At 44.5% G+C, this 15,297-nt stretch overlaps 1 pseudogene; it reads left to right on the forward strand.

The window, feature by feature from the left end:
- The first annotated feature begins 381 nt into the window (after positions 1-381).
- LOC133366309 (olfactory receptor 11H6-like) lies at positions 382-14,732 on the forward strand (annotated as a pseudogene).
- Positions 14,733-15,297: the final 565 nt, after the last annotated feature.

Here is a 15,297-nt window from a genome sequence, read left to right on the forward strand (position 1 = left end):
GGATAACTCATGCCAGATAAAGAGACGGTTTGCCCATTCCAAGCATTCAACAGAGTATTTTAGATTAGTACTGAACAATGAAAGACTAGCCTCCATGCAGTTTTGTGTGTGATCCAGATGGAGATGATCAATGAGACTATAGTGCAGGAATTCATTCTTCTGGGCTTCAGAGTTGGACCACAGGGACGCCTGCTCCTTCTCATCTTCTTTACAGCTGTCTACTGTTAGCTCATTAAGCTGAGTCATTCCCCATGTTGGGAAAGGGTTAACTATATCACAGTAATTACGTGAAGGACACACAGCTGTACCGGATTAAAGGGGCTGGCTATAAAACACAAGCCCAGAGAGCCAGGCTGTGTGGGAGAAGATAGGAGTGTAGGTTATGTTGGTGATTATTTCTGTATGCACTTGGATAAAGTTTGTTTTACTGGCACAAAGCTCAATAGTGGTTTCTTCCTGTTTGCCAGCTCGGGAGTGCTGTTACTCACACACCTCTGTGTCCTGTGCAACAAGTAATGTCTGCTTTGTTGGTTTGGGGCACAAGAGCTCAACATCTACACCCTCACTTTGGCCAAGAACTTCATCATCATCATGATAGTGGTTCAAGATGCTCGCTTGGCTCGTCTGCCCATGTACATCCTGCTGAGCAACTTCTCCTGGCTGGAGATATGTTATGTGAGTGCCACAGTGCCAAGGATGCCCTTTGACCTGTCCTTTCCAGGTGGGGTCATCTCCTTCCATGCCTGCTTCCTCCAGTTTTACATTTTTTTCTCCCTTGGCACTTTTGAATGTCTCTTCCTCTCAGCCATGGCCTTGGATCTGTTTTATTTGTTTGTTTATTGCATTAATATATCACACAATAGCCAAAGCTCTCTGGGCAGTTTACAGCAATTAAAAACATTAAAAACAAATATATAAATTTAAAACACATTATTTTAAAAAAAATTAAAAACACAAAAACAATTTAAAAACAATTTAAAAACACATGCTAAAATGCCTGGGAGAAGAAGAAGATCTTGACCTGACACTGAAAAGATAACAGTGTTGGTACCAGGCACACCTCATCAGGGAGATCATTCCATAATTTGGGGGCCACCACTGAGAAGGCCCTCCCCCTTGTTGCCAGACTCCCAGCTTCCCTTGGAGTAGGCACCTGGAGGAAGGCCTTTGATGTTGAGCATAATGTATGGGTGGGTTCATGTTGGGAGAAGCGTTCCATCAGGTATTGTGGTCCCAAGCCATGTAAGGCTTTATAGGTTAAAACCAGGACCTTGAATCAAGCTCAGAAACATACGGGCAGCCAATGCAAGCAGGCCAGAATCGGTTTTATATGTTTGAAACATCTGGTCCAGTTACCAATCTGGCCGCTACAAGCTGTAGTTTCAGAACCATCTTCAAAGGCAGCCCCACGTAGAGTGCATTGCAGTAATCTAACTTGGAGGTTACCAGAGCATGGACAACTGAACCCAGGTTATCCCTGTCCAGATAGGGGAGTAGCTGGGCCACAAACCGAAGGTGGTAGAAGGCATTCTGTGCCACCAAGGCTACCTGAGCCTCAAGTGAAAGAGATGGTTCTAGGAGAACCGGCAAGCTACGAACCTGCTCCTTCAGGGGGAGTGCAACCCTATCCAGGACAGGTTGGACATTCACCATCCGCTCAGAAGAACCACCCACTAGCAGCATCTCAGTCATAAGAACATAAGAACATAAGAAGAGCCTGCTGGATCAGGCCAGTGGCCCATCTAGTCCAGCATCCTGTTCTCACAGTGGTCAACCAGGTGCCTGGGGGAAGCCCGCAAGCAGGACCTGAGTGCAAGAACACTCTCCCCTCCTGAGGCTTCCAGCAACTGGTTTTCAGAAGCATGCTGCCTCTGACTAGGGTGGCAGAGCACAGCCATCACGGCTAGTAGCCATTGATAGCCCTGTCCTCCATGAATTTGTCTAATCTTCTTTTAAAGCCATCCAAGCTGGTGGCCATTACTGCATCTTGTGGGAGCAAATTCCATAGTTTAACTATGCGCTGAGTAAAGAAGTACTTCCTTTTGTCTGTCCTGAATCTTCCAACATTCAGCTTCTTTGAATGTCCACGAGTTCTAGTATTATGAGAGAGGGAGAAGAACTTTTCTCTATCCACTTTCTCAATGCCATGCATAATTGTATACACTTGTATCATGTCTCCTCTGACCCGCCTTTTCTCTAAACTAAAAAGCCCCAAATGCTGCAACCTTTCCTCGTAAGGGAGTCGCTCCATCCCCTTGATCATTCTGGTTGCCCCCTTCTGAACCTTTTCCAACTCTAGAATATCCTTTTTGAGATGAGGCGACCAGAACTGTACACAGTATTCCAAATGCGGCCGCACCATAGATTTATACAACGGCATTATGATATCGACTGTTTTATTTTCAATACCTTTCCTAATTATCGCTAGCATGGAATTTGCCTTTTTCGCAGCTGCCGCACACTGGGTCGATATTTTCAGTGTGCTGTCCACTACAACCTCGAGGTCTCTCTCCTGGTCGGTCACCGCCAGTTCAGACCCCATGAGCGTATATGTGAAATTCAGATTTTTTGCTCCAATATGCATAATTTTACACTTGTTTATATTGAATTGCATTTGCCTTTTTTCCACCCGTTCACTCAGTTTGGAGAGGTCTTTTTGGAGCTCTTCGCAATCCCTTTTTGTTTTAACAACCCTGAACAATTTAGTGTCGTCAGCAAACTTGGCCACTTCACTGCTCACTCCGAATTCTAGGTCATTAATGAACAAGTTGAAAAGTACAGGTCCCAATACCGATCCTTGAGGGACTCCACTTTCTACAGCCCTCCATTGGGAGAACTGTCCGTTGATTCCTACTCTCTGCTTTCTGCTTCTTAACCAATTTCTTATCCACAAGAGGACCTCTCCTCTTATTCCATGACTGCTAAACTTCCTCAGAAGCCTTTGGTGAGGTACCTTGTCAAACGCTTTTTGAAAGTCTAAGTACACTATGTCCACTGGATCACCTCTATCGATATGCTTGTTGACACTCTCAAAGAATTCTAATAGGTTACTGAGACAGGACTTTCCCTTGCAGAAGCCATGCTGGCTCTGCTTCAGCAAGGCTTGTTCTTCTATGTGCTTAGTTCATCTAGCTTTAATAATACTTTCTACCAGTTTTCCAGGGACAGACGTTAAGCTAACTGGCCTGTAATTTCCGGGATCCCCTCTGGATCCCTTTTTGAAGATTGGCATTACATTTGCCACTTTCCAGTCCTCAGGCATGGAGGAGGACCCAAGGGACAAGTTACATATTTTAGTTAGCAGATCAGCAATTTCACCTTTGAGTTCTTTGAGAACTCTCGGGTGGATGTCATCCGGGCCCGGTGATTTGTCAGTTTTTATATTGTCCATTAAGCTTAGAACTTCCTCTCTCGTTACCACTATTTGTCTCAGTTCCTCAGAATCCCTTCCTGCAAATGTTAGTTCAGGTTCAGGGATCTGCCCTATATCTTCCACTGTGAAGACAGATGCAAAGAATTCATTTAGCTTCTCTGCAATCTCCTTATCGTTCTTTAGTACACCTTTGACTCCCTTAACATCGCCTCCCTAGATGGTCTCCTGCTTTGAATGTATTTATAGAATTTTTTGCTGTTGGTTTTTATGTTCTTAGCAATGTGCACCTCAAATTCTTTTTTAGCATCCCTTATTGTCTTCTTGCATTTCTTTTGCCAGAGTTTGTGTTCTTTTTTATTTTCTTCATTCGGACAAGACTTCCATTTTCTGAAGGAAGACTTTTTGCCTCTAAGAGCTTCCTTGACTTTGCTCGTTAACCATGCTGGCATCTTCTTGGCCCTGGCGGTACCTTTTCTGATCTGCGGTATGCACTCCAGTTGAGCTTCTAATATAGTGGTTTTAAACAACTTCCAAGCATTTTCGAGTGATGTGACCCTCTGGACTTTGTTTTTCAGCTTTCTTTTTACCAATCCCCTCATTTTTGTGAAGTTTCCTCTTTTGAAGTCAAATGTGACCATGTTGGATTTTCTTGGCAATTGGCCAGTTACATGTATGTTTAATTTAATAGCACTGTGGTCACTGCTCCCAATCGGTTCAACAACACTTACATCTCGCACTAGGTCCCGGTCCCCACTGAGGATTAAGTCCAGGGTTGCCGTCCCTCTGGTCGGTTCCATGACCAACTTGTCTGGATTGAGCCTCAGTTTATTAGCCCTCATCCAGTCCATTGTCGCAGCCAGGCACCGGTTCAGCACATTGACAGCCTCACCTGAAGAAGATGAAAAGGAGAAATAGCTGTGTGTCATCAGCATACAGATGACAGTGCACTCCAAAACTCCGGATGACCACACCCAATGGTTTCATGTAGATGTTGAACAGCATGGGGGACAGAACTGACCCCTGCGGAACCCCATACTGGAGAGTCCAGGGTGCTGAGCAATGTTCCCCAAGCACCACCTCTGGAAGCTGACCTGCCAAGTAGGAACAGAGCCACCGCCATGCAGTCCCTCCCACTCCCAACTCAGCAGTCTTCCCAGAAGGATACAATGGTCGATGGTGTTGAAAGCCACTGAGAGATCAAGAAGAATCAATAGAGTTACACTCCTCCTGTCTCTCTCCCGACAGAGGTCATCATACAGGGCGACCAAGGCTGTTTCCATGCCAAAACCAGGCCTGAAACCCGACTGAAATGGATCCAGATAATCTGTCTCATCCAAGGGTGTCTGGAGCTGGCCTGCAACCACTTGTTCAAGGACCTTGTCCAGGAATGGAACATTTGCCACTGGCCTATAGTTATTAAAATTTTCTGGGTCCAGGGAGGGTCTCTTTCAGGCAGCCAGGGACCACCCCCTCACGCAGAGAAGCATTAATCACCTCCCTGGCCCAGCCGGCTGTTCCATCCCTGCTAGCTTTTATTAGCCAATAAGGGCAAGGATCCAGCACAGAAGTGGTTGCACGGACCTGTGCAAGCACCTTGTCAACATCCTCATGCTGTACCAACTGAAACTCATCCAAGAAATCGGGACAAGGCTGTGCTCTGGATACCTCGCTTGATTCACCTGCTATATCACTGAAGTCTAAGTCCTGGCGGATGCTAAAAATTTTATCCTGGAAGTGCCTAGCAAATTCATTACAGTGGGCCTCAGATGGTTCTACCAGGTCCTTGGAGCCAACATGTAATAGCCCCTGGACAATTCTGAAGAGCTCCGCTGGGTGGCGGACTGATGATTTGATAGTGGCAGGGGCCATCTGGTGCCCACTGCACTACCCACAAATCATATCCCAGGATTTCTGCTATTCTCTTCCATGCTGCCCTTGCCCCTCTGCTTAACCCCCTGATCTATTGCCTCAGGAACGATCAGGTGAAGGAAGCATTGGTCAGGCTGTTGAAAACAAAGAGGGTGATGTAGGATAATGGGGGAAGAGGGAGGTATTTTGTCTGGAATAAAGCTGAAATTTGGGAGGGTGAGTATTTAGGTGTGTGTCAGCTCTCCCCTCTTTAGCTTTGATTACTCGTTTTATGGTCCTCTCTGTAGAAAGTCCACACTATTACATTAACATTACTACTACTACAGCAGCTGTTGTGTTTGGGGTCATGGCTCAGGGGCAGAGCATCTGCTTTGCATGCAGAAGGTCACAGGTTCAATCCTCAGCATTTCCAGGTAGGCCTTGGAGAGACATTTCACTGAAATCATGGTGAGCCTCTGCCAGTCAGTGTGGACAAATCTGAGCTAGATGGACCAATAGTCTGACTCAGTGGGTTATAGGCAACTACCTTTTATTCAGATTAGACCCATTGAAATGAATGCTCATTACTAACTCAGGGCTTATTAATTTCAATAGGTCTGCTCTGCGTAAAAGGCAGTTGAAGACAAGGTAGTTTCCTATATTCCTATTGCTGCTGTTTTGCAATTGAACTCTGAGTTGGATAATATTATGGTTGATTCATGTTGTATTTGACTGTATTCCTTGTGTATTGCCCTGAGAACTTCAGCTGAGGGGCTGTCTGGAAATATAATAAATGATTAATATAAAATAATTAAAATAAGAATAATTCCCAGTGGCCTTCAGTGCGCTTTTCTTGCCTGATCTTGGAAGCTAAGCAGGGTCAGGCCTGGTTAGTACTTGGATGGGAGACCCCCAGGGAATACCAGGTGCTGTAGGCTTAGAGGAAGGCAATGGTAAACTACCTCTGAATACCTCTTACCAAGAAAACCCTATGAGTATATTCAAAAGATTCATAGGGTTGCCATAAGTCATAATTGACTTGAAGGCATATAACAACAATAACAACAAATTCCCCACTTCACTGTCACTCAGTTGTGATTTCAAGCAGGCAGGAGCAGTGCTGAATATCATCATTCCAGGCCAACCCAATCTCTGAGAGGTGCAAGACTTTCAGGGGTTCCTGCACTTACCCAAGGTTTGGTTTCCTTGGAATGAAGGTCAGCAGAGACTGTGATGTCTACTAGGATATATGGTTTTTATTTACACATATATACAGCTTGAGCATAATATAGAGGGGTTCACAGCATTAACAGTCCAACGGATCTCGCTCCCCAAGGCCCACAGCTTTGGGGTCCCTTCAGACACAGAGAACAAGTGAGTCTCTTTGACTGCTTTCAGCTCCCAGCCTTTTCTCCAGCTAACTATTTCCTTTGGGGGTGGGGGAGGCCTCTCTTCTGAAAGAGTTCTTAATGGCCCACATTGCTTTCTTGGCCAGTTCTTACACTTGTTAATAGGGGCATTTGACAGACTTGGCTTGAATCCATTAACTTGTGAATGGAACTAGTCTGATCAGTAGAACAGGTTTCTTCCTTTGCAGATCCCAAATCAGAGGATGGAAAGGGGATTCATAGAAATCGTCCATCTCAACACCCAAATTCCAAAACAGTATATCTCACCTTACCTCTCTGTGGTGGCATCCAGTTCCACCAAACAATGGCAGACTTGGCTTTGTCTATTCCCTCAGAGCAGTGGAGGGGTACCTTTGGCCCACCAGATGTTGTTGGACTCCACCTCCCATCAGCCCCAGCCAACGTGGCCAATGGTGAAACCCCAAAGGGTTGTCCAATGAGAAACAAGAGATTTCTCAGTGCAGCCAACAACATCTAAGATTTCCAACAGTGTGTCTTCCACTTGCTCTACCAAACCAGTTGAGGAGGAGGAGATGGATGCACAGATAGACACAAGGGGCATTATTAGACATGAGAAGTGTTGCATTTATTCATAGGTAACAAAACAAAGATCTCTAACCCACAGAGTTCTCAGTCTAGTAATGAGTCAGTTGGTAAAGGGAAGAGAAAATAAAATCAAGATTGACAAACAATGAACAAAAGGGAGCAATGAAAAAGAGGGAAGTATAACGCGCAATGCTCAAGGGCATAGCCCCATTGATAGAATATGGCCCACAGTGCTGGTCTTGTAGCTACAAATGACACATGCTAACAGCAATCTCAATTCTCTGGATGCTAGTGCTCAGGTAGCCAAAATGGTACCATCCATACACACAAGTGAAGCATTAGCTGTCTTCTGCGAACCACAAGGTTTGCAAAAGGGGAAAAAATATTTAGGAAAAACATCTCTTGGGATGGGACAACCACAAAACAGAGCATGTCCAGGTGCCATGGAATGTTGGCTGACCATTGGAATGGAATAGAAAACTAGGAGGAAGTGGAATGGAGTATCCTTGAAGTTGGCAGGGTTCCAGCCAGCCAGCCAGCCATAAACAGGCGTGCTCTACACTGCAACATTTTGTTGTAAGTTCCATTTGTTGCTTAAAGGTGAGTTCTATCAACAAAACTATAAAATAAAATAAAAATAATATGTACACAATAAAACATAAACACAATTAAAAAGATTATAAAGAAATCGTTGACTTTCTATGGCAGCACTGGAAAGTTTTGTTCCTTTTGAATGAGAGAGGTCTAGAGACGTATGGGATCTTTGTAAGATCTGCTTTATTTACTCATATATAGGCAGTTTATCAGTGGAGAAAAAGAGGCACTTCTGCAAGGAAGAATGTCACCAAGCGAGCAAGCTTGGCAGCCCTAGGCCACAATCTCAATTTTTGATACATCATTCTGCAAGAATCTCTCTCTCTCTCTCCCTCTCTCCTGACAACTGACAACTCTGGTTCTTACTGTGTCACTGCCCCCTCTCTTCAGCTAGAAGGATGTTGTCTTCCCCAAGCTTTGATGTGTATCTCATTCAAACATTCAGGAGAGATCTCCAGCGGTCAGGAGACAGCTAATATCATTAGGCCCTATTGATGAACCACCAGTTGAGGACACTGCCTACTGGGGAAATCATCAGCCAGTAGCTATTCCCTGTCCTTCCAAAACCAGGAAAAGAACTTTGCGAGCCAGTCCCTCCTGGCACAGCATTTCATAGGCCTGGTGCTATGGAAACAATGGGTGGTATTCAACCCTAGTCCTCCTCAGAGCAGATCCATTGATGCTTATGGATATGACTAACTAACCTTATGGCTGTTGTGAAATGTTGCCAACTTTATTTCTTGGATCAGAGGTGAGAAAGCCCAAAGTTAGGCTCCTCCCCCCAACCATATGTACAACTTCTGCTGTTGGCTGCCCCATTAGAAATCTGAAGGGGAAACTTTGAGAAATCTTTTGGAGTGGTTTAATGCTGTGCTTCTACCTATACTCAACCTGTATATTTGTGAATACACACAAAGTGCTCTCTCTCTCTGTCTCTCTGTAATATTACTCACTGTTGTGGAGTACCATCACCTCTTTGTGTTTTTTTTTTACTTCCCATGGCAGCCGATGTATGCTAGCACCCATAGCACTTGCATCACGATATGAGTACTGGCATATTACTATTATTACTATTACTATTATTACCAAACTAGTGCTGCACATAAATATTGCAAAATGCCAATATACCTAAAGTTATCTCTTTCCAAAGAAACCAAACTTAGGAAAGTGCTGCACTCCTGGAAATTCTTGCACCCGATCAGAATTGGGCTATACTTAACCCTGTAAATGAACTTAACCAAGATAGAAGAAATAGAGAATAGAAAACAAAATTCCCTGTGAAACACAGTGAAAGGAGGGGGAGTCATGTTCCCCAAGAGATCTTGTTTCAGTGAAAAATGGTCTTGTTCCTAAGAGACTCGTACCTAAGATGCTTTTCAGTCAGTGATTAAAACTGCAGCCAACCAACTGTTTGAAGATTGGTTGGTGCACGCATGCACTCACACATCTCAGCTATTTCTTCTACCAAACCCACAAGATGGTCCTTGATGGCTTTCACTCCAATAATACTGCAGATAGGCACCAACATAAGACACAGACAGCAGCACCTTCCCACCCCAAATTCTAGCACATCACTTTGGGACAAGCCTTGAGATGGATGGAGAAAACATGTTGAGACCTGTTGAGGCACCGAAATGGGATTTGTGAACAAGGCAAAGGAAACCTGTGTGGAAACTTGAACTGGGGAGGAATTCCATCAAAAGAAGAAGGTAGGCCTCCACACAAAAAAAGAAAAATACAACTGCAGCAGCAGCAGCAGTAGCAACAACAACAAAAGACCTCCAGTAAATCCTGATGCACATTACATAAATGGGCAGTACAGAACAGAAATGAGCCCAGACAATGGAGGACCTGATGGTATTATATTATTGTGGGATCGGGGGTTGGACAGCAGAGGGTTAGATTTGCTGGCTAGTTCTGGCCTAGCGCCTTTGTTAGGTGAAATACAAGAAATATGTTGCCATGGGAACTAAAATATTAGCTAATTGATGTTGGATACAGCATCATTTTGGGAATGTTTTAAATTGGTAGAAGCAATCAGAAAAAGGGCACCCGATTAACGATGAGATAATCCAAGAGCTTGGGTGTGAAAAGGACAGTGCAATTTGAATGAGGCAGAAGATGTGACACAGAGAGCTGAGGTTTGAGTTCTTTAACAATCTTAGAGATATGATGTGGAAGCAATGCAATTCAGCTTTCTCTTGGAGTATTTAAGCTCTATGGCTTCATCAATGCACACCCTGTACATTTTAAAATACACACAAATATTACAATATGCCAAAAACCCTCCAGTGACAGCCTTCCAAAGGGAACCAAACCCAAGTAAACCCTGCATCCTGGAGCTACTTGGAGAAGTTAGTGGAACAAGTGTAATTATATAATTAAAGCTGAGCAGGTCTTAGCTTGAATGGGAGACAGTCAAGAAGACCCAGGCAAGCCACCCTTAGCATCTGGAAGGCAGAGGTGAAATTGACATGCCATTGTGCAAAGAGGGAATATCTGTGTCCTGTAGGCAGAGTGTGCAATGTGCATGATGCAGTTTGCATTGGGAGCAGCAAGGGAGGAAATAAGACTGGGATGAGTTTTAAGTACCAATTGCAGATACAACCCCCATGATAATCCTAGGATCATATATCTATCCAAGGCTGAAATCGCAAAGGAGGCTTTTTCATCTTATCTTTGCTCTAGTGATGCTGACAGCTAGCACTGTAATGGATCTGTGGGACCATGGGATACCATTTATTATTAGACTGGAAAGACTGCAGCATGTGGGACTTTTTTAGTTCAGAGGAAAGGTGAGTCAGAGATGACATGATAAAAGTGTATAAAAGTATGCATGGCTTGAAAAAAGTGGATAGAGAAAAGTTTTTCTCCCTCTCTTATATTAAAGCTAGATTAACTAAGCACATAGAAGAACAAGCCTTGCTGAAACAGAGCCAGCATGGCTTCTGCAAGTGAAAGTCATGTCTCAGTAACCTATTAGAATTCTTTGAGAGTGTCAACAAGCATATAGGTAGAGGTGATCCAGTGGACATAGTGTACTTAGACTTTCAAAAAGTGTTTGACAAGGTACCTCACCAAAGGCTTCTGAGGAAGCTTAGCAGTCATGGAATAAGAGGAGAGGTCCTCTTGTGGATAAGGAATTGGTTAAGAAGCAGAAAGCAGAGAGTAGGAATAAACGGACAGTTCTCCCAATGGAGGGCTGTAGAAAGTGGAGTCCCTCAAGGATCAGTATTGGGACCTGTACTTTTCAACTTGTTCATTAATGACCTAGAATTAGGAGTTAGCAGTGAAGTGGCCAAGTTTGCTGATGACACTAAATTGTTCAGGGTTGTTAAAACAAAAAGGGATTGCGAAGAGCTCCAAAAAGACCTCTCCAAACTGAGTGAATGGGTGGAAAAATGGCAAATGCAATTCAATATAAAGAAGTGTAAAATTATGCATATTGGAGCAAAAAATCTGAATTTCACATATACGCTCATGGGGTCTGAACTGACGGTGACCGACCAGGAGAGAGACCTCGGGGTTGTAGTGGACAGCACGATGAAAATGTCGACCCAGTGTGCGGCAGCTGTGAAAAAGGCAAATTCCATGCTAGCGATAATTAGGAAAGGTATTGAAAATAAAACAGTCGATATCATAATGCCGTTGTATAAATCTATGGTGCGGCTGCATTTGGAATACTGTGTACAGTTCTGGTCGCCTCATCTCAAAAAGGATATTCTAGAGTTGGAAAAGGTTCAGAAGAGGGCAACCAGAATGATCAAGGGGATGGAGCGACTCCCTTACGAGGAAAGGTTGCAGCATTTGGGGCTTTTTAGTTTAGAGAAAAGGCGGGTCAGAGGAGACATGATAGAAGTGTATAAAATTATGCATGGCATTGAGAAAGTGGATAGAGAAAAGTTCTTCTCCCTCTCTCATAATACTAGAACTCGTGGACATTCAAAGAAGCTGAATGTTGGAAGATTCAGGACAGACAAAAGGAAGTACTTCTTTACTCAGCGCATAGTTAAACTATGGAATTTGCTCCCACAAGATGCAGTAATGGCCACCAGCTTGGATGGCTTTAAAAGAAGATTAGACAAATTCATGGAGGACAGGGCTATCAATGGCTACTAGCCGTGATGGCTGTGCTCTGCCACCCTAGTCAGAGGCAGCATGCTTCTGAAAACCAGTTGCTGGAAGCCTCAGGAGGGGAGAGTGTTCTTGCACTCAGGTCCTGCTTGCGGGCTTCCCCCAGGCACCTGGTTGGCCACTGTGAGAACAGGATGCCGGACTAGATGGGCCACTGGCCTGATCCAGCAGGCTCTTCTTATGTTCTTATGTTCTTATAACACTAGAACTCACAGACATTCAGTGCAGCTGAATGCTGAAAGATTCAGGATAGAGAAAAGAAAGTACTTCTTTCTTCATGCAGCGCATAGCTAAACTATGGAATTCGCTCATGCAAGAGGCAGGGATGGCCACCAACTTGGATGGCTTTAAAAGACGATTAGACAAATTCATGGAGCATGAGGCTATCAATGGCTACTAGTTATGATGAATGTGCTCTGCCACCATAGTCAGATGCAGTATGCTTCTCAAAACCAGTTGCCAGAAGCCGCAGGAGGGCAGAGTGTTCTTGCACTCAGGTCCTGCTTGTAGGCTTCCTATGGGCATCTGTTTGGCCACTGTGAGAACAGGATGCTGGACTAGATTTGCCATTGGCCTGATCCAGCAGGCTCTTCTTATGTTCTAGAGCAGCCTTTCCCAACTAGTGGGCCACCAGATGTTGCTGGACTCCAACTCCCATCAGCCCCAGCATTCCTGACCATTGGCCATGCTTGCTGGGGCTGATGGGAGTTGTAGTCCAGCAACATCTGATGTCCCACTAGAACTAGTTGTTCTACAGTGATGAAATGGACTGCCTTCAAGTCAATCCCGAATTATGGCGACCCTATGAATAGGGATTTCATCGTAAGCGGTATTCAGAAGGAGTTTACCATTGCCTCTCTCTGAGGCTAGTGCTCCCCAGCTGGCTAGGGCCTGCTCAGCTTGCCACAGCTGCACAAGCCAGCCCCTTTCTGTCCGCAACTGCCAGCTGGGGGGCACCTGGGCTCCTTGGGACTATGCAGCTTGCCCACGGCTGCACAGGTGGCAGGGCACGTAACTCCTGAGCCACTCCCTGTGGGGGTGATCTTTAGCTGGCCCTTGATACCCAGGAGACATGATTGGGGATCTGAACTCACAGACTCTGGACTCCCAGCCAGGCTCTCCTCCCCACTGTGCTATAACCAGAGTGATAGCTCACTAATAATCTAGGATCTGGGACATAATGGGAGCCTTAACATTTCAGTGGAAACAGAGAAGCAGACAGGCTTAAAGTGTGTGAAGTAATTAATACCTCTCTGAAAGTATACAAAAGTGATTCTGTTATGTGATTCCAGATGGAGAGGGCCAATGGCACCACAGTGGAGGAATTCATTTTGCTGGGATTTGGAGTTGAGAGGCAGAAGCGATTCCTGTTTCTCATTTTTTTTACCATCCTCTACATCATCACTTTAGCTGAGAACATCACCATTATCACTCTGGTATTCCTTGATGCCCACCTGGCTCACCTGCCCATGTACATCCTGCTGAGCAACTTCTCCTGGCTGGAGTTGTGCTATGTATCCACAACTGTGCCCCGTATGCTCTGTGACCTGGTGTCTCCTCCAGAGCTGATCTCCTTCCATGCCTGCTTCCTCCAGTTCTACATCTTATTCTCACTCGGCAACACTGAATTCTTCTTCCTCTCAGCAATGGCTTTGGATCGCTACTTGGCCATCTGCCACCCACTGCACTACCCACAAATCATGTCCCCAAATTCCTGCTATTCGCTGGTGGCCATTTGTTGGGTCCTTGGCTTCCTGGGATATGTTGTCCCAGTTATTTTGACATCCCAGCTATCCTTCTGTGGACCTAACGTCATTGACCATTTTTTATGTGATCCTGGGCCAATTCTGTCCTTGGCCTGCCCTCCTCTTGGAAATGCCCCCCTTATATTTCGTGTCCATGGAATCTTTGTTTTTAGGCAATGTTTTCTTTGTTGTGCTATCATACAGCATAGTAATTTTCACCCTGATGAAGTCCTCTAACCAAGGCAGTCGTCAGAAGGCCTTTTCCACCATATCAATGCACCTGTTAGTGGTGACCCTTTTCTATGGCACAGTGGGAGCAATGTATTTAATTCCGGGTGGAGAAAGCCAGTCAGTGATCACCAAGGCAGTCACACTCTTCTACACAGCCGTTACACCCTTTCTTAATCCCTTGATCTACTGTCTGAGGAATGATCAAGTGAAAAAAGCTCTGGGTAGGTTGCTGAGGAGAATGCTGAGATTGCTGACGACAAAGGTCACCGTGTAAAAACAGTCAGTAGCAGGTGAGAATTTAGCCAAACCAAACCAAAATGTTTCTGTTGAGATCAAATTAATGTATTTTTCTATATTTGGGAAAGAGGGGCACCAATTCCTCTTTATTGTTTAGTGTGGGCCAATGTGAATGATCAAAATTTAAACCAAGGAAAGGATCATAGTGGAGTGTAATGGTTACCTGGCCACCTTATGGCACTACGAGGAAGTACACACTTATCTTTGAGAACCCAGCATACAAGCCCCAAATCCATTTAGATAGAATGTTATTTGGCAGACTCCAGTGGAATAAATATTATGCCATACTTGAAATAAAATGGATTATGTCATTTTTTAAGAACATGGCATTCTGTACTGTGTGATTGTTACATGTGTATTCCATCAAGTGTCATCATTGCAATGAAAATAATTAGATGATAACCTCAAATGTAATTTGTTTTTGATACATGCATTTATACTCTGTGTGTGTGTGTATGTTTTTCGATAAAGGATGAGCAGTTAATGACTGACCAACCTGAGCACACATGTACCCTTAAAAAAAAGTTAGTATGATAGTATTTCTCCTTCAGACCAGAGCACTGCCATTGTTTCATTTCAATAAAGATATTCTTATTTATTGTTGCTTTTTTCTTTGATGTGCCCGTGCCTCTAACGGTAAAAACACTAATATCTTACTGTTGTTTGCTTGCTCTTAAAGAAGTGACATTTTTCCCCATGCCATGGCTATGCAGAGTGTAGCAATGCTCGCTCACCACCACCAGGCACACACATTGCATTTGCCCTCACTCAAATGTTTCAAGATTGGAGCCAAGACCAGGGCAGAAATAATAGCCGCTGTATTTGGAGGTACAGACAGGGTAGGACAGGAGAAAACTGCCAAGGTCTGGAGCTGCTTGAGACTCTGCATTTTCTTTAGGAAAGTAGGATATATATCCTGTGTTAAAATCCTGTGTTGGCTGTAAGGCCCATACACACTCTCAGCTGCAGACACCTGGAAAGGCAGATGGCTCTCTGGGCTCTCTGGAGTGAAGGCAAATGCGTAAGTGCTGCTAATTATATTGGTATAGAAGCTGGCCCACAATTCCTTTGACAGGGAGATTGCCTGATACCTCATCCGTGAGGGCTGACTGATGGTCCG

The sequence above is a fragment of the Rhineura floridana genome, chromosome 11, assembly GCF_030035675.1.
Source record: "Rhineura floridana isolate rRhiFlo1 chromosome 11, rRhiFlo1.hap2, whole genome shotgun sequence".
Classification (NCBI taxonomy): Eukaryota; Metazoa; Chordata; class Lepidosauria; order Squamata; family Rhineuridae; genus Rhineura; species Rhineura floridana.